This window comes from Drosophila gunungcola (genome assembly GCF_025200985.1).
Source record: "Drosophila gunungcola strain Sukarami chromosome X unlocalized genomic scaffold, Dgunungcola_SK_2 000038F, whole genome shotgun sequence".
Taxonomy (NCBI): domain Eukaryota; kingdom Metazoa; phylum Arthropoda; class Insecta; order Diptera; family Drosophilidae; genus Drosophila; species Drosophila gunungcola.
The window spans coordinates 535,563-547,994 of NW_026453189.1; the positions used below are offsets into that span (position 1 = coordinate 535,563).

The 12,432-nt window shown below is 38.1% G+C and overlaps 1 long non-coding RNA gene across 1 annotated transcript; it reads left to right on the forward strand.

The window, feature by feature from the left end:
* Positions 1-4,242: 4,242 nt before the first annotated feature.
* LOC128260764 (uncharacterized) lies at positions 4,243-8,841 on the forward strand. The gene is made up of 3 exons (XR_008268174.1): positions 4,243-4,297; positions 8,023-8,087; positions 8,811-8,841. It is a non-coding gene; the product is annotated as an uncharacterized LOC128260764 (long non-coding RNA).
* The last annotated feature ends 3,591 nt before the right edge of the window (positions 8,842-12,432 follow it).

Here is a 12,432-nt window from a genome sequence, read left to right on the forward strand (position 1 = left end):
AGACGGGATGTTCTATAACTAGTCTTTGTCTCCGGAGCGACCCAAGATGTGATTATAGTCGAGATCGGCTTGAAAACCATCGCGGGGCTGATGATCCGCAATTAACATTGACGATCGTCGTGCGGGCCATTTGTGGTCGCATATCAAATTATTCCCGAGGTCAGGGCACAGAACACTCTTTAAAAAAGCGGGATTTCCTTTTCAATGCTCGAAGAATGTAGTCAGCGCATTAGGGCGGGTCGAAAATTGTCTCGTCGTTTCCAATAAACGGAATCAAAATAATTTTGATTCTGGCTTGTGTGGCTCAGGGCATCCATCTAACCAAAATCTTCAATAAATGTATTTAATAAGTAAATTAGCTTCTAAATCGCTACTGATTTAAACTCAAAGATACTCAAGTACAAGTATTGCCTGAACTATATTAAGTTCGAGAGCTTCTGTGTTTCTGATTCATATATCAGAAAGAATTCACTGACTCAGTCACGAAAACCACTAATTTGATGTACTAAAATTGATAGATTCTGTTACGATGAACTATGATTTAAGGGTTCCCTCATATATATGGGTGTCAAACAAATTCTGCGTTATTTCTACTGCATTTTCAATTATTCATAAAATTTTAGTCAAATATGCGGTCGCCATGGACAGAAACAGGTGGTAATCACTTGGTGCGAGGTCCGGACTATACGGTGGATGCAAACGAACCTCCCATCCGATCTCCTAGAGCTTCTTGTGCGTCACCAAAGATATGTGTGGCCTGGTGGAAGACAATTCCGCATCTGTTGCTCAAAGGTGGCCTCTTCTGCATTAGTACTGCCTTCAAACGGTCCAGTTGTTGGCAGTGCAGCTCCGAATCGAGCGTTTGGCCACAGGGGTGCAGATCATACATAGTAGATGGTTCCCTGCCAAGCCCACCAAACACACAGCAGAACCTTCCTGGCGGTCAATCCGGCTTTGGCCCGCTTCACATTGTCGCAGGTGACCCACTTTTCATCGAAGATGTTTTTCTGTGTCAATTCGATCTTCTTTGTAAATTCAAGCTTTTTTTTAATGGTTTATAACTATTCGACAACTCATGCCCTGCTCTTAGCCGATGCTACGGCCTCTACTATGCCGGTCTCCCCGACCAATTCAGCGATTTTGTCGCACTTTTCGACGACAGGCCTTCCGGAGCGTGGCACATCTTCGACCACCTCTAGACCAGAACGAAAACGTTGAAGCCATCGTTGTGCGGTCGAAATGGATCGAGTATCGGGTCCTGCACAAATTTTATTGGAGGCTTGAGATGCATTTTTGTCTTTGTCGTAGTAGAACTGTGAAATATGTCGGATTTCCCCTTTATTTCCGAACGACTAAAGCAAGCAACAAACTGCGTAAACCTTTCAAACAAGCTACAGCATGACCCGAAGCGATGAATACAACTAAAACTACGCGCTTGCAACGACACCTAGCGAAAATACCGCCAGACTTTTTTGACACCCTATTAATCGGGTGAAAAAACCGATTCTTATACCCTTGCAGAGGGTATTATAATTTCAGTCAGAAGTTTGCAACGCAATGAAGTATAAATATTCTTGATCAGCAACACTAGGAGAGTCGATCTAGCCATGTCCGTCTGTCCTCCGCCAACAATTGCCTTTCTATTGCAGGTATTACATAAGTCGGAACGAGCCGGATTGGACGACATATAGCTCCCATAGGAACAATGGGAAAAATAAATTTAAAAAAATTAATTCTTCGACATATCAGAATTACGATTTAAACTTCATTAAAATCGGACGACTATATCATATAGCTACCATAGAAACAATACAAATATTAAACAAAAAAAAATGTAACTTTTCTATTTTGTAATTTTTTATTAAATTATTTTTAACTTATTAATAATTTGACAGTTTAGAATTACGCATTTAATTTTTTTATCGGAAAACGATATCTTTTAGCTGCCATATAAACTTTCGAATAATTGAGCTGCAAAACATAACAGCTTCAATGCTTTTGAATATATACACAAGTAAATCTTGTTTTAATGTTTTTAAGAATATTTAATTTTTGAAATGGCTTTAAATTTTTAGGTTTTATTCGCTCACATAGACCTAGAATGAACAGACTTTTGTGTGAAAGCGACTAACCTTGCTTTCAACATTTATTTTCACGGTCGAAACTTTATGATTCTGATTATTAATATTTAACAAGCGTTGCCTTTCCGTTTTATAAATCAGTTTAGGATCGCTCGCCACTTTATAAACAATTCAAACAAAACGCCCCAGCAACTTTTCCATTCGAGAGCTCCACGAAAGAAGCTGACAAAATTGCATCTAAAGGTAAACAGGAGAATGCAAATATTGGCATTCACTGCAAATCATACACATAATTGGACTTCATGTGTATTTGCGATGGGTGTCCTCGGAACGCACAGGACTCGAACTCCGTCTGTGTGTTTGGCCGTTTGGCTGTTTGGCTGTTTGGGTGTTTGTTGTTTGGGTGTGTCGGCCATTGTGCTGGACGGACTGATGTGCATTGGGCTATAAAAAACAATGGCATTCGCACTGGCACGGTCAGCCTGGGTTCCACGGCCCAGGACCAGGTCCGTTCCATTCATAGAGGTCCGTGGCCCGGCCAAACATTTTCGCATATGAGCATTTAATTAATCCGTAGTTGACTCAGGGCTGCCTTTTCTTGGCCGGACCATCCCTTGGCGGGGAATCCCTTTTCCGGGAACGAGTCACAGTCAGGATGCATGCAATTTAAGAGTGGCCTAGGCCAATTCAAAAATAAAACCATAGCATTGAAGCTACTAGCACTTTCAATACCCTAAGTGTTTGAATTAAAGTCAATTTAATTTCACTTATTTATAACTAAATTCATTGACGTTACCTGTACTTTCAAAGAACGGAATCAACAATATTTTGGAATGCATATTTTAAGGCAAAAGTGCTAAGAAGAATAAACAGACAGCTGTCACATATTTTCGATAAGTATAAGATGAATGTAAACTTTCAACCGATTCGATTGAGTTCCGTTTTAATAGATTTTTAAATAGATTTTCAAATTTAATTAATTAAAAATAATGCACAGTTTACTAACTAAGGGTTATGAAGCTAAAATTGGCATTGTAAGTTATGTTCGATATACTCAAACATATGATATATGCTGTATGCTAGGCTTAGTTTACTTTTAGACGATTTTAATAAGCTCCCCAAAAATGATTTGCTTAAAAATTAAAATTAAAAAATAAAATTCCCGATATATATGCATACCTTTATGCTGAAAGCTAGACTTTGAACATTTCCAGTTGACTCTCAGACGATTTGAAAAATCAAACATCTTATCAAAAAGAGAGGGTGTGACGTTCCATTGCTGTAAGCCAGTTGTAATAGCGTTATGTTGTTCCGCCTGCCAACTGGAACGAGTCCTTTTTAAGAGGGGAATGCAATAAAATATATGTACTAATCCGAATGCAGGGACCTATGTGAATTGAATCAACAGAACGTCGGAGCCAGAGGGTGGCTGGCAGCGAGGGAGCGGGGAATGGGCTATTCAAAATGAGGAAACATCCTTCGTGGGATGGGAGACATTTTGTTTGAAGGACCATGGCCCGGGAAACGGGGAACAGGGAACGGGGAACGGGGAACGGGGCACTCGAAACCGGAGCAAGGGTGAGCAGTTTTATAATCTCTTGAGGATCCTCATTGCTCTAGCTGACATCCTGCCGCGCTGTCACTACCATCGTCGTCATCATGGGAATGGAAAAACGGCATCGGCCATTGCCAATCCTGCCAATCCTGCCAAACGCACCCCACACCGCTTAAATAAACATTGGCCTCAGCTAAAAAGTAAATGCCGTGGCTGCGATACAGGGATGAGCAGGGAGATTTGTTTCTTTCCTCAACTCAAGCACGCCGATCACAATTGCGTACGCCGCCATAAGGAGTCCTTATGTACAAAGGTACTTATGTGAAACATTTCCGAACTGATTCCCATTCATGATCCCATCCAGCAGGGGCTAGATTCGCATGAGTCCTGGCCACTCAACTCGACGTCATCATCTGTCTTGAACAGCTCGAAAGTGGCCAGGAAACGAATCCTACATCAATTAAAAAAGTGTTTTAGTACAGCCGGTTAAGCATTTGTATTGTGCTGCTAAATGAATCTGAAACTGAAAGTCGCCTAAATGAAACAAGCGACCTTTCTAGATCAGCTTAAGGCTTCTTCAGGCAAAACCAATTGTTCCGATCCATTAAAATACATGAATCCATAGTTGATCTAGTCACATCAAATGGATCTTACCTTTAAGGTTAATACGGTTATTTAATTAAACCAAAAAGTTTTTATGCAAGTAATTTAAGTTCAGTTTTTGTTTATTGATTGGCATTCATGTTCTTTAAAATAAATACTTATTTTTCAAATTATCTGTGTGAAGCAATGGACTTGCAAGTCTGCTTAAAAGTTGCCTTGCTATTGCAGGTTTTGCAGCTATTGCAGTATATAAGTTGGAACGAGCCGGATCGAACGACTATATCATGATTAAGTTTTGTTACTTAGCTGTCTTTACAGTTTTTTTTAGTTCATCAATACATGGTAGTGGTTTATTATTTTAGAATTCCGGTTTAAATTTGATTTAAATCGGAGGACTATATCATAATAAAACATCTAACTTTTTATTTATACGGGTATATGTTAAAAAACATTGAAGGTTTGAAGATTCTCAGCTCAATTATTCGGTTGTTCCTATGACAGCTATATGATAACGTTTTCTGATTTTTACAATTCTATGTCAATAAACCATTACTATGTCCAAAAAAATGTTTTAAAAACATAGAAAAGTTAGTTTTTTTCCATTTATTATTTTAATAAATCTTAAATTGAATCCAATAAAAAACAAGAAAGTGAGCCAATGAGTATCAATTGCAAAAATTAAATGTTCTTTAAAAACAACTTTATTTCGATTTTTTCGTATATGTTTAAAAACAGTGAAGCTTTGATGATTTTCCGATAGATTTATTCAATCATTCCTATGGCAGCTATACAATATCATAGGCCGAATAAGAATGCTATGTATCGAAGTCAATTTAAATCATTTGAAAAACAGCCAAGTTAGATTTTTGTTCATATATTTTTCCAATTGTTTCTATGGGAGCTATACGATATAGTCGCCCGATGTTAATAAAACTAAAACCGTAATTGTAAAATATTATACCATTACAATAGCTCGAAATTTATTTAAAAAAAATGAAAAAAAACGGCGAAGTTTAAAATTTTTCATTTATTTTATTGTTCCGATTTCTCTCAAGGGAGCGTTTCGAACTTATAATTCCCTCTGAAAAGGGTTTAACAAGAAGAATAATTAAAAACAATTGTTATTTAATTCCTTATTTTAATATAAGATATTATTTTGTTTTCAGTATTTTGATTTTATTTTATGGAAATCTGTTTGCAGTTATCAAAAGTTTTCATCTCTTAATAATCTAATTCAGGTACAGTCTTTATTTTATTAGTTGTGCGTATCAAACTTTAGCTTGCAAATAAAAGCACCATAATTCCCTTCTGACCTGTGTCTTTACCGAAATGTCGTTGCCATTAGCCTTTGTGGAGTAGGAGGGGAGGTCAGGGGCAAAGGACATTGTGCGAGAGTGTGTCAGGACACGCTTCGTATGTGGCCCACAGTGGTCCGGACATTTTTTTTCTGTGGGACAAACAAGCGGACGGGGAACAACACAATTGAGTACCGCTTATAATGGATGTTCTCGTGTCAAAAGCCCATTTTTTGCGGACTGTTAACAGCTCGGATACGCACAGATGTCTGCTCAAATTTATATGTAAGCTTAATAAATGCGTATTTGCCAGGGAACAGCGGTGGGGACGCAAGTGAAAATGTTATCTTAATTTTAGTATATTATTTCTGTCCGATAGGCAGTTATCAGTGTGGTTATATTTTGTTAGGCCGTGTACACAGCATTTAATATAGAAGCTTGTGGTTGAAGATTTGGTGGTGACACCACAAAATATTATAAATAATATTTATATTTTAAAGTATGGTAAAAATTTGTATTGGGCTGTTTACGTGTGTTTTTGTCATATCTATCGGTATGCTGCCACCAAAGTTGTTTTGGCTGGATAAAATAAAAAAAATAACAGGAAATGTTTGAAAAAAATATAAAAAAAGTTATAAGACTAAAAAAAAAAAACCAAGTTCGTTTCGATCAAGTGCAGATAATTTTTAGGCAGCTCATAGTTGCAACAGAATTTTTCCAGTCATCGCAAGCCGTATTTAAATATTTAAATAAAAATTAGTACAGAATATCTTTTGACTGACAATAAAACATTACCTTACTCATAGTCGTGCTCAGGTACATTGAATTTCTGATTTTGGAATTAATGTTTTTTAGCCAAACAACTCGGCCTTTTGCCTTTTCGGCATTTCGATGTTAAAAAAACAGAATTCCCGCAACTTTAGAATTTTTCCCGCTGCTGGCCTTCAAAAACAACCAGATTTGTGGGACGAGCGGGGGGTTGCTCGCTCTTCATTCATAGTTTGCACAGCGAAACTTGTCGATGTGTGGGTGCCGACATGGATTTTATACTGTTCGTGTCATGCTCTGCTGGCGCTCTGCCGCCGCTCTGCATTTGAAGGAGCCTCTGTTGGCGGGGGTGGGTGTGCTGCTCTTTCATAACGTGTAGTGTTGGCAATGCAGGCCGACATATAGTTAGTTGGACATTTGTATTTGTGCCAATCATTAAGAAAGTATGTGATACACAAACAAATAATTGCTCAAGAGCCCAATTTTTTTTTTTTATGATTTCTGCACAGGTTAACCTTTTGAATATTTTACAAAATAAACATTTTTGATTATAATATGTCGTATAAAAAAAGTATAAATATGCGGAGAAACTTTTAAATATGTTGAATGTGTAAAATTAACTTGTCTATCGTGAAACAAAGTTGTGTTTAATCAGAATCGTCGATAAGTGGGCCTTTGTTACAGGTACCTTGTTTCTTGTCCTTTTTAGCAGTCGCAGCAGGACATCACGGCCTCCCAGGACTCGTCCTTCGCAGTCATTTAGTCAGTGAACTGCTCTGCGGTATTATTTGCTGTTACTTTTGTTGCCGCAGTTCGTTGTTGGCAGATTGCGTTGCGATTGTATTCAAAAATGAATAAAGATGGTGTTGGGCGATAGCCTCCTCCTTCGTTTTCTTCTGGTGACGGAAGTGACGTGAATCCTCGCCCCCTCAGCATTTGGCCCATCCAAAGCCGTAAAAATTGCGGATTACAATCGCGGATTTCCATCGCACAATTGTTTATTATTGCTGCCCCATTTCCCCCCCCCCAATGGTGTGCTTTCAATGCCCTTTTTATTTTCCGCTTGCCTTTTGAGGCACTTGGCCCACAACCTAACCCCCCCCTCCCCTTCCCCCATAGAATTTCCCCAACTCGCCCCCAGTGACAGCCAAAATGACAAGGACAAAGACGTCGGCGGCTCAATTCTCGCTGGTGTTCTGTTGGCTTTTTTATGTCTGTTCCACACGAGAAAACATTTGTATTTGTGAGCGGACTCCCTGCCGGAATCCAGTCCGTTTGCGCTTAATTTGGTCTTGTTTGTTTGGCTTTTCCTCCCCAAGAATCTTAAATTTGCTAATTTGTGAACTTTTGTGTTCGCATTATAATTCGCTCCGCTCCGTGTTTTGTGCCCTGCTTTGTTTGGCATTGGGAATTGGATCCCCCACACCCTGACTGGTTACATAGCCGTCTGTTTCTTTTTTGATTCCCCACCCTGTCTTCAGTAGCTTCGACCTTCGCTCTTTTTAAGTAAATTAAGCCGCTCATTTTTTTAGGGCCCGCCCATCCAACACAATTCAATTTAAGTCGATAACATCTTAATTTGAATTAGTAAATTCATCTTGGACTGCCCTCAAGGCTGGAGAGCCGAATTTGACTGATTTTCCTAATCTGCGTTGTGCATTTTCACCATAAATTTGGTGTATTTTGCTCTATAAATGGAATACTATACTTTTGATTCCAGGTTTGAACGAGCTCTGAATATGCTAAGAGTACTGACAGAGAAGGAGACATTTAAGACTCTAAGAAGTATATATCCGGAGGCCCACGAAAAAGTTGTGTTTTTAAATGGCGGGTGTAGATTTCTCCAATATTTATTTGTATTTAATAGCCCTTTATTTGTGGAAGACCACTTCATTCATATGGCTGAGTTCTAATGGCTGTTAAGGCCACAACTTTCAATCGCCTAAACTTGTTAGCTCGAACCTCAGCGGGTAAGACGATAGGTCAGAAAGTTAGGATTCTACGGCGGATGCTACTTTTGCCTTTTATCCCCTTGCAAAATGTAATATGTGAGGCGTGAAGGAGACATTGCCGATCCTACAAAGTCTATCTTCTTGATCAGCATCACTCGGAGAATCGATCTAGTACGTTGTTTTAAAAAAAATTTGAAGATATAGTAAAAACAAGAAAGAACGCTGTAGTCGAGTTTCCCGAATATTAGTTGCCCGTTACTCAGCTAACAAATTTCAAACTAAATATTCCCCCACAAAACAATTGGAGTTTAGCAATTACCGACAGAGCAGCGGCCGAGCAGCGGCAGAGGACTTCATAACTCTATAAATTCTCCAGTAAAATCGCCTTTGAATTTTGAAGAATTTGAAGAAAATTTCTTTCTAAAATTAATGGTGATTCCTTTCTTCAAATAAGAAATTACGAAACAATATTTCTTAAAATAAAAAAAAATATTTCTTGAAACAAAAAAAAAATATATGTATATATGTATTTCTTAAAAATAAAAGCATTTTTCAGAGCTCTGCCAGGGGAAGCGTCGCGACGCGAACAGTATTTGTATGAAATCGCAGTGGTCGACATACACACATTGACAAGTTTCGCAGTGCAAAATACTCACACAAATGAAGCGCGCGACGAAAGCGAACGGAAAGGACAATCCATGTTCGTTTTGTGGTAGACCGACCCAACCCCGCCAGCTAGCACACATACTCATGCATTTAAATTTAAATTTAAACTAAGGGAAGATGATTTGCAAAATTCACATTAGAACTTTTTGATACACAAATTATACCAAAATTTGAAAAAAACTCAAATTTTATTTGGTCATCGGCGAGAATCGAACCCGCCTTCCGCGCGCGAGTTGGACATTGTAACACAAGACTATGTTCGCACTAAAAGAATGAACGCCAAAAGCCAAGACTGTTTTGTCAGCTTGGACGAGGCATGTTAAAAAAAAACCAGAACAATCAAAATTGAATCTGATACTATCTATTCAGAAATTGTTATTTTTATGTATAAACATAATTATAATGAATGACGTTGCTGAGCCGAACGCCCCATGAGCATATTGCTGCCATAGGAGCGATTGAATAAATTAGCGGAAAATCATCACAGCTTCACTGTTGTCAAACATAAAGGCATACAATTTGAATTATTGTTGTTTTAAAGAATATTTAATTTTTGAAACAGCTGCAAGGGCATATCAACATCTATTGCCGTAGTTTGCTTCCTTTTTCGTTTTTATCTTTGACTTCTAAATGCCTAACATAATTGTCAAGATAGCCTAGAGTTTTGCTACTCAACTCTACGTACGTTTTTCAGATAGCAAACAGAATTTACTATTTATAATAAATATGATCTTAAATAATCCATGTTTTCTCTCCCCACCGTTATAGATACAACTTAATTTTAAGATCATAAATAATACAGGGCACTGATCGTCGGTACGCAAACCACATACATACTTAAGATATGCTTTTGTGCCCGATAGTCAAACCATTGAAATAGAGCAAAACAAAACAAGAAAGGACACAACATTTTGTTAAAATAATTTTTCTATTGACCAAGAATAAATATATTTTGTAGGGTCGGAAACGCTTCTTTTACTATTTTATACATTTCAAAGAATACATTATACATTATACCCACACCCAAAAAAAAAACTGGATTTTCAGATCTAATAAGTGAGTCTTGTAAATATGCCTATACTTTTCAGTTTCATTTCTATACCGAAGAGTCTAAAACTTTAGTCTAAGGCCTTATTTTTAAGCCACATAAGTTTTACTTTGATAAACAAACTAATATTTCCGCAAATAACGACTTTATATGTATATTTTCTTTGGGCTTAATATAGAACATAAAGTATTAGTTTTGATACACATGTATTGCTCTCACATGGTTTTATGGAAAATAAATTAATTAAACATTTTTGATCGTCCTATGCTGAACTATTGTTCGGAGTGTTTGGTGATAAGTGTGGTGCTTTTGATGTATTCCGAGTTGAGGTCATTTTTAATATGAATGACGATATTGATGTTCACTTTTATTGATGTTCACATCTTGAAAATCATATAATCTAACAGGTTTGAAAATGAAAACAATTACAGAGACAGCACGCTCTTTGTTTTGAAACAAAAACGTTTGTTCAATATAAGTCCAATATGTCATTTTATCACATTCAAATTAGCATGTCCCAAATGCGTATAATCCTTATCAATGCACAGAACTTTCTTAATATAAATTCAAAAGAGTCATATAAGTCAATGTTGATTTGAAGAATATTGACGCACAGGCTTACACCGTTTTAAATCCCACCATCCACCTTATTGGAAGTTCAGCTTTCGTTTACTTAAAGCTTCTTGACCGCGGGCTTTAAATTGTTAAAATCTAAGACTAAGGCTCATTTATCGCCTTTGTAAGGCTGTCTAAGCTAGAAAGACTTTTCAGATGTATACCTAACAAGAAAGGAAGCAAACTTCGGCAAGCCAAAGTTCATATAATCTTGCATCTATTTCAAGCATTAAATATTCTTGACAACAGACAGACTGAAAGACGGCCAGACGGACCTGGCTAGATCGACTCTCCTAGTGATGCTGATCAAGAATATATATTCTTTATAGGGTCCTTCACCGCGTTGCAAACTTCTGACTGAAATTGTAATACCCTCTGAAAGGGTATAAAAAGAGTAAAACATCTTTCGTGAAAATGATCTGATGTTTCATTGGAAAATTGGTATGGTCCAAAGTGGGGCGGAAGGACACCCAAACATGGATTCATTTTTTACAGGCCATAACGCGGCAACGAGGCTGGGTCGAAGAAGTGCGCATTAATTAAAATGTGAAACCTAATAAATTTAAATTACAACTTTCAATAAAAACTTTTTAACGCCTACCTTGTTGTTGAGCCGACCCCATTCAGATGCTTCTATGATACTCCTGATTCTGGTCTCGAACGGCGACTGGAAACTCGTGAAATGGGCAACGGCAGGGAAGAACTTTCACGAGTAGAAATTATTTAATGAGCATGAAAATTGCGGGGCAGCAAAAACGACGCCAGCAACGCAACGCAACGCAACGCTCCCATTTCATTATTTTTTCCCTTTCAGCCGTTTTTTCCGTTCAACCCCAAAAGGCCAAGGGAGAACATAGCGCGACAAATAGATAACCTCAGGTAAAAATTAATAAACATCCTTCCGTCCGTGGGTCCATCAGTTCGCCGTTCTCCAGCTACTCCTCCGACCTCCATCCTCCGTCCCGCGTTCCGCGTCCTTCGTCCTTTGCGGGAAAAACTGCCGCAGGAGGCAAAGACAATATCTGGCCGACGGATGGGGAAACCGAAGCAAAACAAAGAAACCCGGATCCCAGAACCCAGATGGATAGCAATGAAACCGATGGGGCGGAGAAGGCCTGTTGTTTTTCTTGTAATCAAAAGCGTTTTCATTGTTTAACAATTAAATTGCTGGAAAAGGCATCATTAGCAGTCGTAAGTCGCGAACTGCCAAAGGAGCAAGGAGCACGGAGCAAAAGCAACAGGAGCAGCGGCAGCGGCAGCGGCAGCGAAAGGAGCATCAGCGACACATCCAGACCATCTACATCCGAGGCGTCCTGCCAAGGAGTTTTCGGGAGAAGAACAAAGGAACTGCGAGGAGTATGGCACAGAGCTACATGGTAAATGAAAGCACCGCAAAAATACCGTGCTCCACAGCAATGAGCTGCAGTCAACCAATTTATTCAGCGAAACAAAATAAATCAAATATTTATGGTCGATCTTAAAATGCAATTATATGTATTGCTATTAACTACTAGCACTAGTTCAATATAGGGCTATACCTCGGTACACAATACTGTAGAGCTAGATTGTAAGTAATAAAAAAAAACAAACTTAATAGTTTTACCATACGTATAACTAAATGTTTTTATTACGAGTATCTTCTACAAAATTAACAGAGAGTTTGGCGTTGTTAATAGCTAATTAATTTTGTAAATATATTTCAAGTTATTTTCTTCACATAGAGAAATAAATCAATTTCAATTCAGCTCTCAAGATGTTAAAAAATGTCTAAAACAATTACAACTGCTTCTTCTCTCAGTGTAGCAAAAGTAGAGCCAAGGCAAAGTTCACTTTCTGGCAGGCAGGAGCA